A 19,531-nucleotide genomic window follows, 5' to 3' on the forward strand; every position below is an offset into this window, starting at 1 on the left:
GGATTAGAGTTAATGTCAAATGTCAAATGGTTTACAGTTATAAAATGCAAGTTAATGATGAAGGAATTTTGAAGCTGCATGAAAAATGTGAAGAATCACATTCATGAAGATGATTATCTCCACAACATCTTTGGAGGATTGTGAAAGCAAGACAAACTTTAAGTGCACAAAAAGGAAAATAAAAAAGGTATTAGAAACAAATGAAAATCTATTTCATCTGTGGGGAGTTTAAAGCTTTCTAGTCTAAGATAATTGAGAAGGATTTGGCTAAATATTTCCCAAAGTGGATGCATTTTAGTCCTACAACATATTCAAGATTTAAGGGGTGTGATATAGTAGGTAATGAAAATTGTCTGTGTGTTACATTAAGAGAACCAAACTAAAAACGTGCTTTATAAAGATGGAGGTGACTCTAGCATAATGGATAAGCATTAATTTGAACCTAGAAATTTTTAACTTTTTCCCCATTAAAAGTAGTTGTTGTTTACTAATTTGAACATGGAAATTTTTTACTTTTTCCCCATTCTCACACTTGCAACTCAAGATTTCTAGATATAGCAACTACTACAGGCATCAAAATCTTAGGTAGAAGACATAAAAGTAGTCACTTTATATAGTACAACATTTGGATAGTTAACTGTGAAGGCAATGCCTTAGGGTTTTTACCATTTGGGGCTAAGACTGAGTAAGGAATGACCCAAACATGATAAACTCGAGAAGTACATGGATAGGCAAAATAACAATCCTGAACTCATGGATAAATATATATGGTAGTGTATTCAACAATTGAGAATTCTCAAGTCAGTCATGGTGCCATGAAGACCTGATTTGCTATGAGCAACTACAAGGGAGAAACAACAAAAGTGTAGAATGTGGATGAATTTACTTGCTCAATGCATCATATGCTCACCTGTTATTGAAACATTAATATGCAGCTGATCGATGGTAGAATTGTGCATTAAAATGGGAATATGAAACCATAGTTGAAATGAACAATGAGTAGTACAAACCTATCTAGGAGAAGTATGTAAATTATTCACATCTAGCAATGACAACAGTTCTATCTTGTCCATGGAGGAAGGGGTTTCAAGATTATATTCAAATAATAGCTTTTTTCTTTAAAAGAAGTCCAAAATAGAACAAAGAAAAGCATAAGTAATCACCATCACCAAGTACAATTGGAATGGTTGATATGGTAGAAAAGGAGAAACCACTTATAAGACTACAAGATAAGATACAACACACTTAAAACAAAAATACTTTATACCATATGTATAATGTAATAAGATTTTATATCATAATAGGGCATTTAGTGGAATATAGCGACCCTATTTTGACAGACTTATTTATCTCATAGCAAAAATATAAAAGTAAACTAAGTGCTAGCTTATTTATTATAGAAAAAACTTCAGCTTATAAAGTACTTAATAATAATAGTACAAGGCTATAAGCAAGAGCTAAATTCTGAAAGGAGTTTGGGCTCATGAGGAATACCTGATTGAAAGCTAGCTCACCGCCACGGCCTTTGATCACTCCTCTAGTAACAGGCCATATACAATAGCTAAACTCTGGAAAAAGGTTTGCATCTTGAGATGGAACTGTAAATCAAAATAACCAGCAAAAGTCAGGTGATCAAATTTCGAAGAAAGCACAAAAACTGTTTAATTGAAGTAATTTTTAAGCTAATGCTCTCGCAGTGGTTAGTCTCTAGAATATCATCACAGACAGGAAAAGCACTACACTATATAGAAATGTATTGGAAACACATGTAAACACCATGAGATAAATTGGACCGAAAACATTCTTGCATTCATATAATCAATTATTAGGTTCACGATGAATAACTCATTATCTCGTATCCTCTGTTTTTTAAAGAAGTAGTGGTCCTCTATGCTTTTCAGGTGCAGGACACATTCTTTTGGCAAGTAAATGATTCTCCGGTCTTATTCCAAGAAAAAACTCAACAATGTATTATTTGCTTTGAAATTAGATGCACTCGCATATGTAAATATCTTAATCACTTTTTCCTGTATGATTGGGCAGTCTCTACGAAAAAGTTAAATCTGAGAATGATTAGGTATCTCGACCAAAAATTATACATCGTTCATGGCATTGTTAGCAACTGGTTCTTTCTCTAACCTAAATTAAATTAAATTGAAATGTTATTTATATTCATTTGAAATCACAGTACCAAGTTTTGGAAAAGACTAAATTACCTCTTTCCTAACAGTGTTTTGGAAAAGACTAAATTACCTCTTTCCTAACAGGCTCATGAGGTTCACAAAAAGGAAGATGAAATGTCAGGAAAACCCTCAACAGTAACGATGAAGAGAAATGTGAATCCAACCCAACACTTCAGAAAACTTCTGATGAAGGGAAATGTGAATCCAACCCAACACTTCAGAAAATTTCTTTAATATCATTACCAACAGGGCAAGATCCTTAGGGAAAAAACCACAATATGGAGAAATGTTTTGCGTACACCTTTGAATACTACGAATTAAAATTGCACAGGAGAGGGGTTCACGATTGATGATACTCTCTAATCAATTATCCTTCCCCTGCTCGCCACAAACTTTCCAATCGGGCAGAAAACACAATGCACATAAAACACAGAACAAACATGTAATACACATAAAACACAGAATACAAGGAACAAAAATTCTTTTAAGTGTTTTAGTTGTCACTTCCCTGATAGACACACACATACAAAATTGAGAAACGTATACAATGGATATGAGTTGTTTTGCATCTTTCAAATGTGGAAGTTTGTGCAACTTCGAAATGTTCTCAAGAAATTCAAAATTGTTTACGAGGGCATTGAATGCTAATTTTGATAGGCACGTGTGATGATCACGGAGTAGTTGAATAGTCAATTATATTTAGAGCTATTATCTTGATTGAATATCACGTTATAGGCAAAAATGGTTGGTGAATCAAGTGGATTTGATAATGCATGCATGAATGCAGTTTTCAATGGATATGCTTTTAATTTGCTGGATTTAAATGTCACTTTTAAACCATCACATGAATTTTGAAAACTATATGTAATTTATGACTAATAATGTACACCAGACACAAGAGGCCACAAGCTCTGGAAGTGTTTTCGTTTCCAATACCATTGGCATCAATACTCATATTCATATTCTAAATGATGAGAGAGCACATCACTGTAGAGAATCTTTCAAGGATTTGTTTGTTTCTTTGTTATCAATGATCATTTTATTGGGGGTATATACGCAGCTCATGTTTGCAAGCTACCAAATAGGATTGTTACTTATTCATAAATTATAAGCTGAATGAGAAAGGGAAACAATTAGAAGCAAATGACCCCTTCAACTAAAAAGTAGACAAAGCATTTCAATTGATTTACTTCACATGCAGTACTACTGTTATTATGTTTTACTGCAAGAGGAGGTTGTATGGCTATGGATAGTGCCTGGAAGCGTCATAACAAGATGTTGCACAATAAGATATCTCTTGATATGTTTACTTAAATGTGCTTATCCAAGAATTTCGCAAGCCAGGGGGATAGTATGAAGCAAAGTCGTGCCTGGTTGAAATAATGGTAAAAGGCTTCCAACTCAACATAAGGATTGGTGGTGTACCAGAAATGTTGTCAGTAGCCCATGTTTGGATCAAAATTCGTGCCAAATTCCAGTGTGGCTCTTGGATGATTTATAGTTACAACATGCAAGTTAATGATGTAGTGATTTTGAAGCTGCATGAGAAATTTGAAGACACATTCATGAAGATGGTTATCTCTGTAGCAGCATCTTTGGAGGATTGTGAAAGCAAGACAAACTTAAAGAGCCCAGAAAGAACGAAAGAGTGAATTAGAAACAAATGGAAATCCATTTCATCTAGGGGGATTTTTTTTAAAGCTTTCCAGTTTAAGATAGATGGGAAGGATGAGGCTAAGTATTCTCTAAAGAGGATGCATTTTAGTCCTGCAACATATTCAAGTATGAAGCAAAGTTGTTCCTGGTTGAAATAATGGTAAAAGGCTTCCAACTCAACATAAGGATTGGTGGTGTACCAGAAATGTTGTCAGTAGCCCATGTTTGGATCAAAATTCGTGCCAAATTCCAGTGTGGCTCTTGGATGATTTATAGTTATAACATGCAAGTTAATGATGTAGTGATTTTGAAGCTGCATGAGAAATTTGAAGACACATTCATGAAGATGGTTATCTCTGTAGCAGCATCTTTGGAGGATTGTGAAAGCAAGACAAACTTAAAGAGCCCAGAAAGAACGAAAGAGGGAATTAGAAACAAATGGAAATCCATTTTTTTTAAAGCTTACCAGTTTAAGATAGATGGGAAGGATGAGGCTAAGTATTCTCTAAAGAGGATGCATTTTAGTCCTGCAACATATTCAAGTATGAAGCAAAGTTGTTCCTGGTTGAAATAATGGTAAAAGGCTTCCAACTCAACATAAGGATTGGTGGTGTACCAGAAATGTTGTCAGTAGCCCATGTTTGGATCAAAATTCGTGTCAAATTCCAGTGTGGCTCTTGGATGATTTATAGTTATAACATGCAAGTTAATGATGAAGGGATTTTGAAGCTGCATGAGAAACTTGAAGACACATTCATGAAGATGGTTATCTCTGTAGCAGCATCTTTGGAGGATTGTGAAAGCAAGTCAACTTAAAGAGCCCAGAAAGAACGAAAGAGGGAATTAGAAACAAATGGAAATCCATTTCATCTAGTGGGATTTTTTTTAAAGCTTTCCAGTCTAAGATAGATGAGAAGGATGAGGCTAAATATTCTCAAAAGAGGATGCATTTAGTCCTGCAACATATTCGAGATTTAAGTGGTTGTGATATAGCAGGTAATGGAAATTGTAGCAGCTACCAGAGGCATCAAATCTTTGGTAGAACACATAAAAGTAGCCGCTTTATAGAGTACAGCATTTGGATAGTTAGCTGCAAAGGCAATGCCTAAGGGTCATTACTGTTTGAAATGGTCCAAATATGATAAACTCCAGAAGTACATGGATAGGAAAAATAACAATCCTAAACTCATGGATAATAGATTAAACCATTTCTATGTGTCATCAGATTTGTGCCCGATATCTATGGCAGTGAATTCAACAATTGAGAATGCTGAATATCAGCAGCAGCTTACCTTCTATATAGTTACCTATGAAGTCAATCATGGGGCCATGAAGACTTGGTTTGCTATAAACAAAATGGGAGAAACAACAAAAGTGTAGAATGTAGATGAATTTACTTGGCCCAATACATTATATGCTTAAGCAACTACAAAATGTACAAACACATAGCTGCGACTTTAAAAGTTCTCATTATATGAAGAGTTTTAGAACCCAAAGTACGTTTCAATGTTGAACCATCTAAGTTTCTATATTCCTGAACTATATTCTTGGAAAAGTAGTCTTCTTACATGACATGAGTCAAAAAGACACCAGATGACTTTTTTGACTTGCATGGAAGTGGGAAGTGGGAAGTGGCAATGATGCAGTTGAAACTTGCAATGAGACAACATCACTGGTTCCCATAGATATCTCAATTTCCTTGGCACCAAAATTATTCTCACTTCAATCCAGATGTTTCTGGGTGGGCCTCTGGGATATGGAAGAGAGTTTATGTTACAATATAATATGATTATTGAAAGCAGCAGAAAGTTGATCGAATTCTTTGGAGATTAGGCAGTTTTCCTTCGCACTAGCTTACATTCTACAGTCTAACTGAACCACTTGATCCACAGCAACACCTACTAAGATTAGCCTATTATTGAAACACTGATATGTAGCTGATAGATGGTAGAATTGTACATTAGAATAGGAATATGAAACCACAGTTGAAATTAGAAATAAACAGTACAAACCTGTCTAGGAGAAGAAGTATGTAAATTATTCACATCCAGCTATGACAACAGTTCTGTCTTATCCGTGAAGGCAGGGATTTCAAAAACTCAAAAGCTTCCTCGCTAATAGAAATTTCATATAAATCATTACAAAGTTTCTAGTGGAAGCAGAAGCAAGCATGCATCATATTCTTATGAAAGCCAAAAATTCTTACATAATTCATTATGTGTGCTTTCCAAAATTATATAATATAGCAAAATGCTTCTTGGTGGTGGAAGACTAATCAATCCTACATGACAATGTTTGGTCTCATTCATTGCTAGGAGTTTGTTTCCAGGCATACCTAATTATACTCTTTGTCATGAAAGATCTAATTTCAATGTCCAAATAAATAAAAACATAATCTATTAGTCAAGACTTGTAATTTTTCACATAAGCGGTATTTAAAGTGGAAAAGTGTCTGAGAGATGAGGAATGGCTGCTCCCAACAGAGGAAAAGTTGAAGCTTGTGTTTCAAGAGAAGAAATGCAAGAATTGTAAAATAAAAAATAGATGTGAATCAAGGAATGGAGGACAGCTTAGATTATGACAAGATTGTTAGTTTAGCGGTAACATTGAATGATTATCATGGGACTAAGATATTGGAGAGTTGAGTAGGCTCAACTTACTTTTTATAACTTGTCTTTTGGTGGTTTTTGAGATCAAATTCTAGTTACTTTGTTTAATCACAGTGGAGGTTTGTTTGCTGAGATTATCATGGGACTAAGATATTGAAGAGTTGAGTAGGCTCAACTTGCTTTTTATAACTTGTCTTTTGGTGGTTTTTGAGATCAAATTCTAGTTAGTTTGTTTAATCACAGTGGAGGTTTGTTTGCTGAGATTATATCCCTCCCAATATCTGAAAGTTGAGGAGGCTTATTTATCTGAACATAACTCGAAAAGTGAAATTCCTCAAACTTTGGCAAATTTTTCAAAAAGTGAATGATTATATAGGCATCTGAAAGAAACAAAGCATGGTCATTGAAATTCCTCAAACTTTGGCAAATTTTTCAAAAAGTTGGAAGATGAAAAAGAAAAAGTAGTCATTGATCCTTATGATTCTGTTCAAGTAGCATATGGATATAAGCTGGATAACATTTGCAAATAATGGCTGTTATCAATCCTGATCAGGTATCCTGATTGTTATCAATCCACTTATTCAAATAATTTCTATGAAAAATGTGGCAGAAATTTCACAACTCTCAGGTTCCGTCATCTATTTCAAAAGGGCTCAAACAGATTTTCAGAAGCCTCTGTGATTTGGGAATTGATAACACCTAGGAACATTTTTGAAAGCCTCCATAAATATGAGTCCATTATCTAATTTTTCTAGGTGGTGAATTTGCTTCACTGCGGTATGGCTGGGTAATAAAGCATGCCTGAACAAAAAGTGGATCAGACTGATTAATATGCTACATACTGGTAAACAGAAATGATTCGCCCTACAAAAGCAATTAATTGCACCAATGGGATACTAACGGGATTCATCTTAGCTTTGTTACATATACATGCAACAAAGATTGGTAGCAAAGGCATAATTATATGCTTTCAGCTGGGTGGGATGTGGGATTGGCATTCATGGGAGTACTACTATATTTGTGCTTGGGATTGGACCGAGTTTTCTTTGATGCCTCTATAAAATGGGGATTGCTAGTACCTTGGTAAACATGGGTCCATTAGATGTTTTTTCTCAGGTGATGCAGTTGCTCCATTTGTGGTATGGTTGGTTCATAAAGCACACCCAGAAAAGAAATGGACCAAATTGATTAATATGCCACTGCTAATTGAGGCAACAGGAATGATGCCCCTTGAAACAGTAGTTAGTTACTATAGATGGACACTGACGGGATGCATTTATGGCTTTGTTATGTATAGATTAGTGTAACGTGACTCGTCGTGAGTTGGGCGAGTCTCCCGAGTCAGCGAGTCACCAATGACTTGCCAGGTCAAAATGACTCATGGCCCGGGCTCAGCGGGTCAGGTGGCGTGACTCGCCTGACTCGCAGATCATGAGCCACTTGACTCGGCCACAGTAGCATGCTTTCGGTTGAGTTAAAATAACATAAAAACAATGTCTTTTTAATATTTTTTTTTGTTCTTTGTTATTCTTATAACCCTAAAAGGGCTTTCGTAACACTCTATTGTGAGAAGAAGAAAGAGAGAGAGAGAAGAAGAAGAGAAATAGAGTGTCATTGTTTTGCAACCAGCTGAAAGGAAGAGGAGGAAAGCTCATCAAGGAGTTTGTAGGAGCATTTCAAAGAGGTAAGAGTTGATTTTTTAGATTTCAAAGAGGTAAAGAGTTGATTTTTTAGATTTTCATGATTTTTTTCTCTATGCTTATGGGTTTTCTAGATGAATTTTTTTTGTATGTTTATGGGTTTTTTTTTAACTTTAGATGTTCATAAAATACAATGCTTAAATGTTAATATTTGGTCTAAAATGTCTTATTCCAGCAATCTTTACATTTTTCCTTACTCATAATGGCTTCTGGAGGTTAAAAAACCCAAGCTCTCTAAGGCAATAAAAAAAAAAAGTGTTGGAAGTACACCATAGACTTTCCGGGTAGAGGTAGAACTCAAACAAAATGCCTATTTTGTAAGGTCATTAATAGTGAGGGGATAAATAGATTGAAATACCATATTGCTGGCATACATGGTCATGATGTTGAGCCTTGTAAAGCTGCAACTGTTGAGGCTCAACATTTTTGTTATATTGCCTTAGAAAAATATGAACAAGAAAAGGAATTAAATCAAAAACAATTAGCAGAGTTAGTCCAGATTGGTTCCAATTCACATCCGCGCTCATCTAGAAATGTTTTTGTGTCTAGTTTAACACCCAGGCTAGGTTCAATAGGTTGTGTTGGAGAAGGTTCTTCCCTTCCCCTCTATCGTCCTAGTGCTTCTGCTAGTTGTACTTCTTCTACATCTATTCTTTGCACTGTTAATGGTGTTGCGGCTACTGCCCCTTTTAGTAGTACTGGCTTTACCTTTCGTCCTAGAGTCAGAAAATCTAGGTTGGACAATTGTTTTGTACCACGTTACACTCCTGGTGCACAACCCTCACTTGAGAGCTTGGGTTGGAATAGGGAGATCTATGTAGCCGGAATATGAGCGATTTGCAAGTTTTGATTTTTCTGCAACATTCCATTTATAGCAGCCAGGTACTTCAACTTCATTTATATTTGATTGTTTTACATTTTTAAGTTTTAAGTTTTAAAATTTAAATTCAATTTTATAATTTTAACTTGATGTTGAAAATTTGAAATATGTTAATTAAAATGTTTTTATAAATGTAATAGGACTCCTTATTGGCAGGGGATGATTGATGTGATTTCCATCTATGGTGGGTTTAAAGCCCCCACTGAAGATGAGTTGAGTGGTCCCCTCTTACTAGAAATAGTTGAGGAGATGAAACTTGAGTTGGAGGACAATAGAAGGATTTGGAGCCAAAAGGGGTGTACCATTATAACAGATGGATGGACAGATAGGAGGAATAGGACCCTTCTAAATTTTCTTGTTTCGAGCAGAGGTAATTTATCATCCTCTGTTTCTCGGAGTCTATAATTTAATGTATTATTGAATTACTAAAATTTTGTTTTATTCACTATTGATTCTTGAATGATAATTATTTTGTTTAATTTTCACTTTCAGGATCCACCATATTTTTGAAGTCTATAGATGCTTCCTCACATATCAAAAATGAAAAATTCTTATGTGAGGCTATTGAGGAGGTCATAAGGGAGGTGGGGGAAGAGAATGTTGTCCAAGTGGTGACTGATAATGCAGCTAATTATGTTGCTGTAGGTAAAATTTTAACTTCTAAGTTCTAAAAAATTTATTCTAACTTTTCATTAAATTTTGAAAATTAAAAGTTTTTTAATACATCAAAAAATTTCATTGTTTACTAACTAATTTAAAATTGCTGCAAGAAAACTTTTGATGGAGAGACACCCAAGAATCTTTTGGACTCCATGTGCGGCACATTGACTCAACCTCATGTTAGAGGATATTGGCAAGCTTGAATGGGTGAAATCATGTGTTGCTAAGGCCAAAAATCTTTGTAAGTTCATCTATAATCGTGCCTCAGTCCTCAACATTATGAGAGAATACATGAAGGGAAAGGAGTTGGCTCATCCCACTATCACAAGATTTGCCTCTAATTTTATCACACTAAGATCCTTGTTGAGTTCAAGGTTAGCTTTAAAGTGCAGGTTTGTTGGTCCACTATGGAGTTCCTCCTCCTTTGCCACCACCCTTGCAGGGATAGATGCAACAAAATGTATTTATGATGAAGAAGGTTTTTGGGAGCCATGTTTGAAGATTGTGGAGGTAATTTAAATTTTAAAAGCATAAGTCTTAAAATTTTATAAATTAATTTATCCAAACATATTTTTATTTTATTTTCATTATGCAACGTTGCATAGTTTCATCATTTACTAAATTGTTTTTTTGTTTAATTGTTTTGTAGATCATTGAACCCCTTGTAGCTCTCTTACGAGTTGCTGATGGGGAGAAGCCCTCTATGGGCTACATATATGAGGGCATGGATAGGGCCAAGGAGGTTGTTAAGGCCAATTATGTAGGAGTTGAGGAAAAGTATGGTCCTATTTGGGACATAATTGATAGGAGATGGCAAAATCAGCTTCATAAGCCCATCCACACAGCAGCCTATTACCTCAATCCTGCATACTGTTTCCGTGGAGATTTCAAGGCAGATGAAAAGGTTCTTAATAGCCTATACACTATGATATCGAAGATGGCCACTAATGCCACAGATATATTGCTTGAGATGGATGCCTATAATAATGTATCAGGGCCCATTTTTTCAAGTCAAATTTGCAAAGAAGGTCGTACAAAATTGCAGCCAGGTAAAAATTGCAGCTTAAGCCTTATACAATCTAGTTTGTAAATTTCTAGCTTTGAAGTTCAAATTTTGAAATGAGACTAATATTTTTTTCTTTTCCTTTTTTCAAAATTCAGATATATGGTGGCAAATGTTTGGGCCTTCAACCAAAAACCTTCAACAAATTGCCATCCGCATAATGAGTCAGCCAAGTAACGCTTCTGGATGTGAGCGCAACTAGAGCATGTTCGAGCACATCCACTCAAAGAGGTGTAATAGATTGTCTATGGAGAAAATGAATAGGCTAGTCTTTGTGCATTACAACCTGCGCATTAGGACCAGGGAGATTTTGGATAGTGATACCTCTCTGATTACTCTAGAGAAGGTTGATCCAGAGTCTAAGTGGATCACTTAGGCTACTAATCCTGTCTTTGATGATGAGGACCTAGAGTGGGTTGACGAGGCAGACCTAGAGGCTGAGACCGTGGCTATGGCAGTAGAGGACCAGAGAGCTCCAGTTGTTCCTAGTGGCACCTCGCATGCACTGGCAGAGCCAGAGACTATAGTTGATCCTAGAGGCACCTCACAGGCTGATGCTATGACTAATCCAGGACCTACCTTAGACACCTTACTAAGAGGCATTTTATATATTACACTCAGCCTGAGGTTGAGGTTGGGGATGAGGATGAGGATGACAATGAAGACTAAGAGCCAGAGCTATAGTCTTGTTTTAACTTTTTGTTTAACTTAACATATGATTAAAATTTGGAACATTTGATGATGACTATTGATGTGTTGGATTTCATATACATTTTGATGGGTTACATGGATTTATCATTTTATATATCTATGTTTTACTTTTATAATATTTGCTTTAGCTACTATTTAGTATTTAGCAATTTACCTTTGTAGTATTGTACTTATGTAATCGATGTATGGTTAAAAAATTTTATGTATGTAAATTATGATCAAATTATCTTCTATTTAATAATGTTATTGTGTCTTTAAGCTTTATTCAATAATGGGTGCATGGAATGTTCTTTAAATCCTAAAAAATCTCAAAATTTTGAGATTTTTTCACTTTGCTGAGTCCGAGTCGGGTCACGAGTCAAGTTACCCTTGTTGAGTCTGAGCCGGGTTCGAGTCACATTACTTTGGTATAGATACAAGAAAAACTGGTAGTGAAGGCAATGCCTAGGGATCTTTTACCATTTTGGGACAAGATTGAGAAAGGAATGGTCCAAATCAAAGTAACATGACTCAGACCCGACTTGGACTTGGCAAGGGTAACTTGACTTGTGACCCGGCAATGACTCGGCGAAGTGAAAAAATCTCAAAATTTTGAGATTTTTTAGGATTTAAAGAACATTCCATGCACCCATTATTGAATAAAGCTTAAAGACACAATAACATCATTAAATAGAAGATAATTTGATCATAATGCACATACTTAAACATACATCGATTACATAAGTACAATACTACAAAGGTAAATTGCTAAATACTAAACAGTAGCTGAAGGAAATATTATAAAAGTAAAACATAGATATGTAAAATAATAAGTCTATGCAACCCATCAAGATGTATATGAAATCCAACACATCAATAGTCATTGTTAAATGTTCTGAATTCCGATCATATATTAAGTTAAACAAAAAGTTAAAACAAGACTATAGCTATGGCTCCTAGTCCTCATCGTCATCGTCATCCTCATCTCCAACCTCAACCTCAGGCTCAGTATAATCTATGCCCTCATATATATAGCCCATAGAGGGCTACAAGGGGCTCAGTGATGTACAAAACAATTAAACAAAAAAAAAAATTAGTGAATGATGAAACTTTGCAAAGTTGCACGATGAAAATAAAACAAAAATATGTATGAGATAAATTAATTTTTAAAATTTTAAGACTTAAGATTTTAAAATTTAAATTACCTCCACAATCTTCGAACATGGCTCCCAAAAACTTTCTTCATCATAAATGCATTTTGTTGCACCTATCCCTGCAGGGGTGGTGGCAAAGGAGGAGGAACTCCATTATGGACCAACAAACATGCACCTCAAAGCTAACCTTGAGCTCAGCAAGGATCTTAGTGTGATAAAATTAGAGGCAAATCTTGTGATACCAGGATGAGCCAACTCCTTTCTCTTCGTGTATTCTTTCATAATGTTGAGGACCAAGGCATGGTTATAGATGAACTTACAAAGATTTTTGGCTTTAGCAACACATGATTTCACCCATTCAAGCTTGCCAATATCCTCTAACATGAGGTCGAGGCAATGGGCCGCACATGGAGTCTAAAAGATTCTTGGGTGTCTCTCCATCAAAAGTTTTCTTACAATAATTTTAAATTAGCTAGTAAACAATGAAAAATTTTGATGTATTAAAAAACTTTTAATTTTCAAAATTTAATGAAAAACTAAAATAATTTTTTTAGAACTTAGAAGTTAAAATTTTACCTGCAACAACATTATTAGTTGCATTATCAGTCACCATTTGGACAACATTCTCTTCCCCCACCTCCCTTATCACCTCCTCAATAGCCTCACATAAGAATTTTGCATTTTTGACATGTGAGAAAGCATCTATAGACTTCAAAAACATGGTGGATCCTGAAAGTGAAAATTAAACAAAATAATTATCATTCAAGAATCAATAGTCAGTAAAACAAAATTTTAGTTATTCAATAATACATTAAATTATAGACTTTGAGAAGTAGAGGATGATGAATTACCTTCGCTAGAAACAAGAAATTTAGGAGGGTCTTGTTTCTCCTATCTGTCGATCTATCCGTCATAATGGTACACCCCTTTTGGCTCCAAATCTTTTTATGGTCCTCCAACTCAAGTTTCATCTCCTCAACCATTTCTAGTAAGAGGAGGGCACTCAACTCATCTTCAGTGGGGGCTTTAAACCCCGCAAAACAGATGAAAATTGCATCAATCATCCCCTGCCAATAAGGAGTCCTGTTACATTTATAAAAATATTTTAATTAGCATATTTCAAATTTTCAACATTAAGTTAAAATTATAAAATTGAATTTAAATTTTAAAACTTAAAAGTTAAAAACATAAAACAATCAAATATAAATGAAGTTGAAGTACCTAGTTGCTATGAATGGAATGTTGCAAAAAAACCAAAACTTGCAAATTGCTCTTATTCTAGTTGCATGGATCTCCCTATTCTAGCTCAAGCTCTCAAGTGAAGGTTGTGAACTAGGAGTGGAATGCGGTACAAAAAAATTGTCCAACCTAGAGTTTCTAACTCTAGAACGAAAGGTAAAGCCAGTACTACTAGAAGGGGCAACAGCCGCAACACCACTAGTAGTGCAAGGAATAGATGTAGAAGAAGTACAACTAGTAGAAGCACTAAGACGATAGGGGGGAAGAGAAGAACATTCTCCAACACAACCTATTGAACCTAGCTCAGGTGTAAAACTAGACACAAAAACATTTCCAGATTAGCGTGGAAGAGAATTGGAACCAATCTGAGCTAACTCTGCTAATTGTTTTTGTTTTAATTAATTTTCTTATTCATATTTTTCTAAGGCCATATAACAAAAACGTTGAGCCTCAACAGTTGCAGCTTTACAAGGCTCAGCATCATGACCACGTATGCCAACAATATGGTATTTCAATTAATTTATCCCCCCACTATTAACAACCTTACAAAATAGGCATTTCGTGTTAGTTCTACCTCTACCTAGAAAGTCTATGATGTACTTCCAACACTCATCTTTTTTATTCCCTTTAGAGAGCTTGGGTTTTTTTACCTCCAAAAGCCATTATGAGTAAGGAAAAATGTAAATTTTTCTGCAATAAGACATTTTAGACCAAATATTACCATTTAAGCATTGTATTTTATGAAAATCTAAAGTAAAAAAAACTCATAAACATACCAAAAAAATTCATCAAAAAAATCCATAAGCATAGAGAAAAAAATCATCGAAATCTAAAAAATCAACTCTTACCTCTTTGAAATGCTTTGGGAAGTGTTGAGAAGAGCTCCTATAAACTCCTTGATGATCTAAATGCAAACTCCAATGTCACAAATGCAAGCTTTTCTCCTCTTCCTTTCAGCTGGTTGCAAAACAATGACACTCTATTTCTCTTCTCTCTCTCTCTCTCTCTCTCTCTCTCTCTCTCCTTCTTCTCTCCTTCTTCTCACAATAGAGTGTTATGAAAGCCCTTTTAGGGTTACAAGAATAACAAAGAACAAAAAAAAAATGAAAAAAACATTGTTTTTATGTTATTTTAACTCAATCGGAAGCCTGTTGCCACAGCCGGGTCAAGTGGCTTGTGACCCATGAGTCAGGCGAGTTACATCACCTGACCCACCAAGCCTAGGTCATAGGTCATTTTGACCCGGCAGGCCATTGGTGACTCGCCGACTCGGGAGACTCACCCGACTCATAGCGAGTCATGTTACACTGGTCCAAATATTATAAACACCAGAAGTGCATGTAGAGGCAAAAAAACAATCCTAAACTAATGGGTAATATTTTATATCATTTCTATGTGTTATTAGATAATGTGCCCGAAATATATATGGCAATGAATTCAACAATTGAGAATGTTGAATATCAGCAGTAGCTTGTCTTCCATACAGTTACCTATGAAGTCAATTATGGTGCCATGAAGGCTTGGTGTACTATGAACAGCTACAAGGGAGAAACAACAAAAGTGTAGAATGTAGATGAATTTACCTAGCTCAATGCATCATATGCTCTCCTATGCTTAACCAATTGCAAGATGTGCAAACACAGTTATTATTTAAAGGTTCTCATTATATGAAGAGTGATGTTAAGTTTTACAACCCAAAGTATGTTTCAATGTTGAACCATTTAAGTTTCTATATTCCTCAAGTATAACCTGCTCTTGTAAAAGTAGTCTTCTTACATGATGATCTCATGAGTCAAAAAGACAGCACATGCCTTTTTTTTGACTCGCATGGAAGTGGAAATGGTGCAGTTGAAACTTGCCATGAGACATTTCATTGGTACCATAAAATTTAAACATCTCAATTTCCTTGGCACCAAAATTATTCTTGCTTCAAGCCAAATGTTTTTGGTGGGCCTTTGGGATATGGAAGAAAGTTTATTGTATTATTGAAAGCAGCAGAAAGTTGATCGAATTCTTTGGAGATTAGACAATTTTCCTAAGCACTAGCTTACATTCTATGGTCTAACCAAACCACTTGATCCACAGCAACATCTACTAAGATTAGCCTATTTTTCAGACATTAATATGCAGCTGATAGATGGTAGAATTCTGCATTACAATGGGAATATGAAACCATGATTGAAATTGGAAATGAAGAGTACAAACCTATCAAGAAGAATAAGTGTGTAAATTATTCACATCCAGCTATGACAACAGTTATGTCTTGTCCATGAAGGCAGGGATTTCAAGAATTTAGAAGCTTCCTTACTAATAGAAATTCCATATAAACCATCACAAAGTTTCTAGCGGAAGCAAAAGAAAACGTGCATCACATGCCTATGAGTAAGTTTTCATGTTTTGGATAAGGCCAAAAATTCTTACATAATGCACAATGTGCATGCTTTCCAAAATTATATGATATAGAAAAATGCTTCTTACCGGTGGAAGATCAATCAATCCTATATGACAATGTTTGGTCTTGTTCATTGCTGAGAGTTTGTTTCAAGTCGTGCCTACTTATACTATTTGTCATGAAATATCTAATTTCAATGTCCAAAAAAATAAAAGCATAATCTGCTAGTCAAGAATTGTAACTTTTCACCTATGGATTTTTTAAAGTAGATAAAAGTTTGAGAGATGAGGAATGGCTGCTCCCAACAGAGGAAAAGTTGAAGCTTTTGTTTCAAAAGAAGAAATGCAAGAATTATAGAATAAAGAGTAGATGGGAATTAAGGAATGGTGGACAGCTTAGATAATGACAAGATTGCTAGTTTAATGGCAACATTGGATGATTATCATGAGGTTTTGACATTGGAGAGTTGAGTAGGCTCGAGTTACTTTGTTTAACTTGTCTTTTGGTGGTATTTGAGGGCAAATTCGAGTTATTTTGTTTAATCGCAGTGAGAGTTTGTTTGCAGAGATTATCCCTTCCGATATTTGAAAGTTGAGGAGGCTTATTTATCTCTTGAAACGTGAAATTCCTCAGAGTATGGCAATTTTTTAAAAAGTAATGGATTATAGGCATCTCAAAGAAGCAAAGGATGGTGTGATAGGTGATAAGTTGGAGGATGAAAAAGAAAACCTAGGCGTTGATCCTTATGATTCTGTTCAAGTAGCATATGCTGGATAACATTTACAAATAATAGTTGTAGTTATACCTAAACATTTACTAAGAAAAATAACAGCATAGAGTTAATGAAGTTTCCGAAACTGCAACAAGAACTACAATTTAAAGGTTATTCCACAAAATGTTTAGAAGAAATCAGTTTGACTTGGCTGCAAGAGCAACCACAACTATGTTGCCAGAACTGAAGCAACACTATGCCAAGCACTGCAGACACATGTTTATGACTAAAAAAATGATCTTAAATAGACTATTACAACTATAATAAGAAATCATACAAAGATTACAAGAAAAGGAGGGACGAACTAGATAACATAATAGAAGACTTCAACCCACAATCATTGTTGTAACCTGTCCATTTAAATATGTATGTTTTCAAATAGTATAACAGCGGCTCTTGTTTTGAAAGATGAATTCATTTGTCTTCACAAGCAATGCTATTATACACAATCTTTCTCAAATCTTGTTAAAAAACCCATACTTAAAAGAACTCATTTAAGAAAAGAGATGGATGTCAAATAAAAGATAATGAGCACTAGTCTAAGAGACTCACCTAGATCTTCATTATTGTAGATTATGTTGAAATCATAGCTTTTTTTCTTTAAACAAAGTCTAAAATAGAAAGACAATAGCGTAGATAATCACCATCACCAAGTACAATTGGAATCATTGATATGGTAGAAAAGGAGAAACTAATTACAAGGCTAAAAAGATAAGAGACAACCCAGATAAAACAAAAATGTAATAGCAATTTAACTATGTAAAATCTCAAATTCTTTACATCGTTTGTATAATATAATAAGATTTCATATCATAGTAGGACATTTAGTAGAATATGACCCTATTTTGGGAGGCTTATTTAACTGAGCAGTAAGAATATAACCAGAAAAAACAATTTCAACTTAATAATAATTGGCTATAAGCAAGAACTAAATTCTGAAAGTAGTTTAGGCTCATGAGGCATACCTGATTGATTAAAGCTAGCTCACTGCCACGCCCTTAACCACTCCTCTAATAACAGGCCATATACAATAGCTAAACTCTGAAAAAAAGTTTGCATCTTGAGCTGAAACTGTAAACCAAAATAACCAACAAAAGTGAGGTGATGTAAAAATGTGAAAAAGAAAAACCCTACAAGAACTATACGTGATCAAATTTCAAAGAAAGCATAAAAACTGTTTAATTGAAGTATTTTTTAAGCTAATACTCTCCCAGTGGTTAATCTAGCTGGCAACCATTGAAAATCTTTAGAATATCATCACAGACAGGACAAGGCCTATAGAATTCCTCTAACAGAAAAGCACTACAATATATAGAAATGTATTGGATACACATGTAAACACCGTGAGATAAATTAGACCGAAAACATTCTTGCATTCATATAATCAGTTATTAGCTTCACGATGAATAACTCATGATCTCGTATCCTCTGTTTTTGAAAGAATTAGTGGTCCTCTATGCTTTTCAGGTGGAGGACACATTCTTATGGCAAGTAAATGATTCTTCGGTCTTTACCCAAGAAAAAATTAGAAATCTTTGAAATTAGATGCAACAGCATATGTAAATCTCTTAATTACTTTTACCTTTTAGTGGGCAATCTCGAGAAAAACTAAAATCTGCGTATGATTGGGAATCTCAAACAAAAATTAAACATCGTTCATGGCATTGTTAGCAACTGGTTCCTTCTCCAACCTAAATCAAATTTAATTGAAATGATAGTATATTCATTTGAAATCACAGTACCAAGTTTTGGAAAAGACTAAATTACCTCTTTCCTAACAATGTATGGGCAAATTTGTTTTACATTATAAAAATAAACAGCTGCGCTCATGAAGATCACAAAGAAGAAGATGAAGAGACCAAGAAAATCCTCAACAGTAACCACGAAGGGAAATGTGAATAGAAAGCTTCCCTAATATCATAGGAAAAAACCCACACTCTGGAGAAATGTTTTACATACACATTTGAATTCTATGAATCAAATTTGCATAGAAAAAGGGTTCAAGGTACTAACCAAAAGCAAGATTGATGATATCCTCTAATCAATTGTCCTTCCCCTGCTCGCCACAACCTTTCCAATCGGGCAGAAAAAACAATGCACATAAAACATAGAACAAACATGCAATACACATAAAACACAGAACAAACACGCAATACACATAATACAAACAAAGAACAGACATACGATACACATTAAACACAGATTACAAATACATGCACAAGAAATCGTCATAACAAGGAGAAAAACTACAAGAAAATATACAAATATAGAGAGTGAAATCAAGACTGATCAAAAGATCAGAGGCACCATTCACATATATAACTATGAGATCAACCATGCTTTTATTTGAAAACGGCAAAACTAACGGTCATCTTATCACGCGCTTGTAAGCTCCGTGCCGTTGTGTTCCTGAAAAACATTAAGTACCCAACTTTTTTTTTTTAAAACAAATGAAAGAGATGTTTTAAATGAATGGTACAGAATCTCATGAAATCGTCTTTTAAATTTTCTTCTAAACTTTTTAAAATGATGA

General features: G+C 34.8%; 1 long non-coding RNA gene and 1 pseudogene across 1 annotated transcript; one reads left to right on the plus strand and one right to left on the minus strand.

The window, feature by feature from the left end:
* Positions 1–1,494: 1,494 nt before the first annotated feature.
* LOC149557573 (uncharacterized) lies at positions 1,495–19,114 on the minus strand. The gene is made up of 3 exons (XR_016352404.1): positions 19,012–19,114; positions 17,964–18,069; positions 1,495–1,598 (listed from the first exon to the last, which is right to left on the minus strand). It is a non-coding gene; the product is annotated as an uncharacterized LOC149557573 (long non-coding RNA).
* On the plus strand, positions 3,997–5,919 carry LOC149557574 (putative galacturonosyltransferase 10; annotated as a pseudogene).
* Positions 19,115–19,531: the final 417 nt, after the last annotated feature.

The sequence above is a fragment of the Cupressus sempervirens genome, chromosome 5 (assembly GCF_028749045.1).
Source record: "Cupressus sempervirens isolate cs-2001-9-10 chromosome 5, ASM2874904v1, whole genome shotgun sequence".
Lineage (NCBI taxonomy): Eukaryota > Viridiplantae > Streptophyta > Pinopsida > Cupressales > Cupressaceae > Cupressus > Cupressus sempervirens.